The sequence below is a fragment of the Struthio camelus genome, chromosome Z (genome assembly GCF_040807025.1).
Source record: "Struthio camelus isolate bStrCam1 chromosome Z, bStrCam1.hap1, whole genome shotgun sequence".
Classification (NCBI taxonomy): Eukaryota; Metazoa; Chordata; class Aves; order Struthioniformes; family Struthionidae; genus Struthio; species Struthio camelus.
This window is the reverse complement of record NC_090982.1, coordinates 8,381,314-8,387,698: the sequence shown is the minus strand read 5'-3', so window position 1 is coordinate 8,387,698 and position 6,385 is coordinate 8,381,314.

Below are 6,385 nucleotides of genomic sequence, written 5' to 3'. Positions count from 1 at the left end.
AGAGCTGTCCTTATCTCTAAGAAGAAATTCCCACCTATGAGTACTTTTGTGCGCACTCCTCCTCCTCAGCTAAGTTTAGGATCATATAATCACCTTATTCCGCGGGCTTGGCCATAGTTCCAGCATGGAAATTAACCCATTTTATTCCCACTCCATCTCACTTTTTAAGAGCACTCAGTGATAAATCACTCACTTTCAGATGGCTTTCTGCTGCCACGCACGTGGGCAGCAGGTTTGGTTCAGACTCGTAGCCGAGGGTGGACAGCTGGAGCTCTCTAGGGAGGACCCAGCACAGATTACACGGCATGGTCACGTGGGCGATCCTCAGAGGAGAGAACGAATACTAGCAGCCGTCTTAAAAACCAAAACTCATCCCAATATTTTTATAGGACAAAAGGAATATTCTTCTTAGTCCGTGGTCTCCAAAGGAGCTGATCTGCACCCATTTTCCAGCAGAGTGGAATTCCGAGGCTGAGTGTCTGGTTCTGATTCTGCTAATACAGATTTTTACCAGACTTGCTCCAGCGGCTTCAAAGAAGCTGCTACCGAACGATTTCGTTCTCATAAACCAACTGAAAAAGTGATCAGTCCCACCTTAAAAGAGCAGCGAAAAGTCCTGTGAGTTGTTTTTAAAAGGTCTTCTAAACTTTGACTGTAGTTTTCCTCATACTGGATTCCCTTTTCTAGAGAAGAAAACTAACGTTTCAATCTATCAATACATGTAAGTACCTTATTAAGTTTCCTAAGCTTCTTATCAGTGCAACCTTTCAAACATTAATAAAGCATGCAATAACTTTGTTAAACACAAGCATGATTTTAAGAGCAGTCTAACTCTTCCCTGTATAAGCACAGAAGTAATTCTGTGAAAACAAATAGAATGACACCACTCTCAACCTAGGGTGAGTGAGATCTAAATCAGGGCCCTCAGATGTGAAAGAGGGTAGGCGGTAAACAAAATTGGCATTGCTGAGCTGTATTCAGGATTGAGAGGGTCAGCAAATTTGGGAAAGATCACATGCCAATTACGTGAGGCACATAAACATTTTCAGGAATGATGACACCGCTTCTTGGAATCCTGTGACTCAGCAAGGTTATTTGCTTTGGCGTAAGACTAGATTTTTTAAGAATTAGTGTATTTCTCCATGATTAGTGTATTTCTCCATGTCTTGTGCAATTGCCACGTGTGTCGCCCGAGGCTGTTGTGCTGAAATAAAAAGGGGCCTCAAGGCTTGTTTTGTTGTTGTGTGCATCTTTTTTTCTGTCTCTATATAAAGTGAAAAAACCCCTTGAATAGTAGCAACAAATGCTTGCAGTTCATCTGCTGCTGGAGTCATGCCTGTAGCTAATACCACTTTGAGTTTATAGGATGTTATTGAAACAAGGCAGTGGCCACTATCAGCTCAGAGGAGACTTTTGTTGTCTTTGTTGCTGTTGCTATTGTTGTGTAATTGTTTTTCAGAAAAAAGGAGTGCTTGGAGTTCAAAAAGGCATATAAAGGCTGTTGCTGACATTCCCAATAATGTTTTAAAAAACTATTATCCCCCTTAGGACACACACAATTATAGTAAAAATACAATTTATTTCTATTCCTCTTTCGGGAGCTAGCAATGTTGTCCTTGCCAACAATGAATATCGCATAGGCGTCAATGATATGGACTACACGAGTGTGAGTTGTGCTAATGTTACTCTGTAGAGTTAAAATGCACAAAATAAGTACAAATCAAAGAAAGTAACAAAGGATTAATCCACCCTTGCTCCATACCATGCTCATAATACTACTCCGTGATTATGAGACGCTACTGCCCTCGTCTGGCAGTAGCTTAAACTCACTAAAATTCCACTTTATATCGTCTTCGGGGCCAACTCCCTTCTTGTTGCCATCTCCACTGCTTCCAAAGGGAGGAAGCGGCAGCCTCTCCCCCTTAAAAGGTGGGTATACCACTTTTAGAGCGGCTTGGCGCTGGTGACCTTGTATAAAGACCCTAAGTTCAGAAGATAATTGGGTAACGTGTCTTGCAAGCATATCCTCCGTTAGCAAATGCAGACTCACTAATGGAAGTCGTCTTTGCTCTGAATCTGGTCTGGAGCATAATTAAATTCTACTTTTCAAACTTTTTTTCCAGCTGTGGCATGCATATATTTTCAGGGGCCATTGCATTTAAGCTATGTAAAGAATTCACTAAAAATGTGACCTTTCAGCGAGATGCAGTATGGCATCATTTTTCCACCCTGTTGTTTCTGGAGCGCCCTTGCACCCTGCTACATGTTGTCCCTGGGCAAAGAGGCATGTCTGGAATTCCCAGTTGTGATTTCCAGGTTTGATTACTGGAGGCTCTAAGGAGACTCAGTGAAGCAAAGAACCTCCGGATCACTTCCCTCTTGAATATAACCTTGCAGCAGCTGGGACTTACATGCTTATTCAGGTTAAACGATGTACAAACAGGTGACACTTTTTTTACAACAGTTACTTGCTGTCATCTTTCATCAAGAGCTTCACATCCTCGCTGAGAAATAGAAGCCTATTGCAGGAGCTCATGAAATGCTGGTGCACAGAGAGCTTATGTTATCCTAGACGTCTGGGTGAATTATTAACATGGCATCACGTCAGATGTTCTCTGTCCCCTTTTTCTCTCACTCACTCCTGATAATTAGTTGGAACTCAGCATTCAGTAATGCTGCTTTTGTTAAATGCCTGCAGGATGAGGTAAGGTTATAGAATCAAATCCAACATTTTACAGTCCCACACATACTCTAGCAGGCAGCAGCCTTAAGAGACAAAAGAGTAGAATACTCACCTTTTCTTCTCCTTTCCACCCAAAACCAAATATTATTTACACACAATTTAGATGAGCTTTTGCTGTGGCACTTAATAGGACTGACTGGGTATTCATGCTTATACTGTGCTGTCTTTACATTGATTTTAGTAGAATTACTGCTGGTTTATTTTAGTGCGAAGGGGACCTGAATTAATGTCAACATTTTTATGTTACAATGAGCAGGAAAACCTGCAATTTTGTCTCCCACTCCAGCAAAACAACCACAGTAACAACAACAAAACAACCAGCTGGAAAAAAGGAAAACCTTAGAGGTTCCTCCTGATTTTTGGGTGAGATTTTGTCTACTCTCCACGTACAGAGAACTCAATAGTGAATCTCCGGATATTCACGAACCGCCAGGGCAGTGTCCAGGAAGGCCACATACCTGGTACCAGCTCAAGGCACTCTCCAAAAAGGGAGGAAAAAGGGAATAGGAACCCACTCTCCTTGGCAGTATACTCTGCAGTCAGTTATGCCAGGGAAAAGTGGATGTGCAACTCTGCCTTGCCAAACGGGTAGTACTTTGTACCCATGATAGCTTGCTGTTAAAGGATGCATATGGAGAATCTGCTTAAGGCTTTAGGAAAACATTGGAGCAATGTCCAGGCGGAAGACAGATCACAAGCAGCCAACATATTCTAGTCAGGAGTGGTTTCTGTCTTAAATGATGTTTGCCCTGCAAACATGGCTTGCCCTGGAATGAAACTACCTAATATTCTTATGAATGTTGGTGGCAATTACAACTCCAAATTAAGGTTGCTGATATGTTCTCCTATTGTGTTGGGAAAGAAGCTTGAGAAGGAAGAAGGCCTGTGGAAGGAAGAAGCAAAAATGAATTCCTATCTGTCCTTCCTGTGTCTATGTACGTGTATTTACACAGGTATGTTGTATTATGACTGTTTTTAATCTTCGATTCACCTTTTCTTTTTTCCTGAGAAAAATTATGTTCAGGAGTCTCTTGAACCAACGTTCCAAATTACTTTTCAATCGTCTGTTGTTGCTTGTTTAAAATAATTATACTTATGTTTGCAATTGAAACTTAGTTATTAAAATCCTTTCATACTGGCTATATATTCATTACTAGGTTATCTATCTATCATCTCTTTTACCCTTTGATTCTTTAAATGCATATGTGTTTGCAACCTACTGCTTCCTCACCAGAGGATGCCTCCCATGATACAACGTACTCCACACGGTAAACAAGAAAGAAGATGTATTTTTGAAAATCATAGGATCATTGTTTCCCAAGGAGTGTTGGGAAAAGCAGCCTGATAATACTCATCCTGTTCACGATGTCTAACAGCACTTTGAGCCTTATTCTGCAATTAACTTAAACTTTATAAAGTAATTGGATAGAAATTGCGTTTCTGCTTTTCGGGGATTTAGGTATGGTATGCTTTGAGCAAAACTGGCAAAAAGCAGCTGAAAATATGTCTTTTTTTTTTAATTTTAGGTTAAACTCCAAATTTCAGTCCAAATTTAGACCTGAGTATGATTTCCAATTAGGGCATAAAACATAAGGAAACTTAAGTTACCCTACTTACATTTTCCTGCAAGTGGGGAGTGGTGGTGGGGGAAACCTGCCCTCATTCACATTTATGCAGCCTCAAAACAGGTAAAAAGTTTAGTGTGCTTAGTCACTTTCATAAGTTAGATTTTACCATGCAAATCTAGACTAAGAAACTCAGAATGAACACAACTGGCGAAGAACTGAGTGTGGCATGTTACCATAGGAAGACTTCCAAAGTGACAAGAAGAGGAAAGATGCTATGGAAAAGGCTTTTTTCCCCCCCCGTCCTTTCTTTGCACAGACCTTAGCATAACATAATATCTTGAAGCAGATAAACACTAGTAGCAATAAATAAATATTCAAATGTACTGTGGGAATTCACTCGACACCATGTGCCCTGCAGATACTAGATCTCTCCTTCAGTTTTTCCCCAGCTCAACTGGCTAGAATTACATCTGTTCTCTGGTTTGCCACAAGTAGCTTTGGCTTTGAAATAACCACTACTCTCCTCAGTCCAGTGCAAAACCCTGGCTGGTGGGCTTCCTGATGATGCTTTGCGTGGTGGGATGCCCGGAAGGGCAAGCGTCATCCTTGGGGAGAGGCGAGCAGCTATGGTGGTAAAACACTAGTGGTATTTTTCAGGTAGTGATTCATTGGGGTCCTTAAAATGAGTTTAATCATTTTAATACTGTTTCTATGCAATAAACATCTAAATCATAAAATTGCCACCCTGCTTTTGTTAATTGTCTTAACGGAGCAGCCGAAGAGCAAATTGGCTTTGAAACTAGACAACTTTTACCCGACAGCCTTTCTTTGGCCTCTAAAGAGGAGCTGAAGCATATGTGTATGACTGAACGCAGCTTCTGTATATTGAAAGTTTCCAGAGTAAAAATCTCAGTTTTGCAGAAATGTTTTGACTCCTCATTGGGAAAAAGTCAAACTGAAACATCTTAACTAACTCAGCTTACGCTAGGAAAGGTTTATTGCTGTCATGTTGCCATCCAACTCTATTCCCACTTCTGTGAAGGGTAAACTGATCCAATATTGCTACTTTTACTTTCGCCTAGAATCATCACTCAGGGACTACTTATTTATCTTTCCTTAAAACAAAGTATTCTTCCCCTCCCTCCAACCACAGATAGCGATGGCAGAGCTAAAACTGCGTGGAGAGGTGGGCTAACAAGTGAAACCACGGTACTTTCAGACTTGTTGCTGAGGTTGTAACTCTGTCAGCAATAGCTCTAGCAGAAACTTTTGTTTCGTTTTGCTTTACTTTCCAGCAGATTTATGCTGGGATTTTTAGAGCGGTTTAAGGGAGTGAGGTAGCCAGGTCACCTTGATGTCCATCAGCTTAATCAGTCTCACTGTGCTCATTCCTGGAATAGCAGAAGTCAGACAATTTACCTGTGTACTCAAGCCCTAAGCATGCCCACTGATTGGCAGGTTCAAACACGTTATTTGTCAAAGGGAAAAATTCATAATATTGAGGAAATAGTTACACTTTCTTCTGTCTACATAGATGTACTTGTAATGCTTTATCCTGTGTACCCAGTTGCAACCATGCATGAGGTTAGTATTTTCTAGTTATAGTGAAGGTATGTTTGAACTTTTAACTAGAAACATAGAAAGGCGCTTTTGTTACAGTTCACTGAAAGAGCCCATCTCATTTGTGAATCATTAATGATACTGACTGCCGGGTAAATTTACTTTGGCTGTAAATCTATAAATGGCATGGGAAGATGTGGTACAATGATTTTTCATACCCAGCTTTTAAATGAGAACGTAATAGATTTAAGGAAGACAGAGGCAAAATATAAAGTAAGAATTATGAAGGAGACATAGCAACCTTAAAAACAAGCATTTTTCATTCTGCAGACCTAATTTTATCACTCTAAGTTATGTATTGCAGTGAGGGGGTATACATGGTCATGAGAAATTATCCTCTTCAAGATTGCCTATTTCTACAGGAGAAACTTTTTTAAGCTACTTCTGGAGGAAGCTTATTTATGGTTTATTTATATTTTTTATAGACCAGAGTTTAAAATTTAGTTTGTGCAAA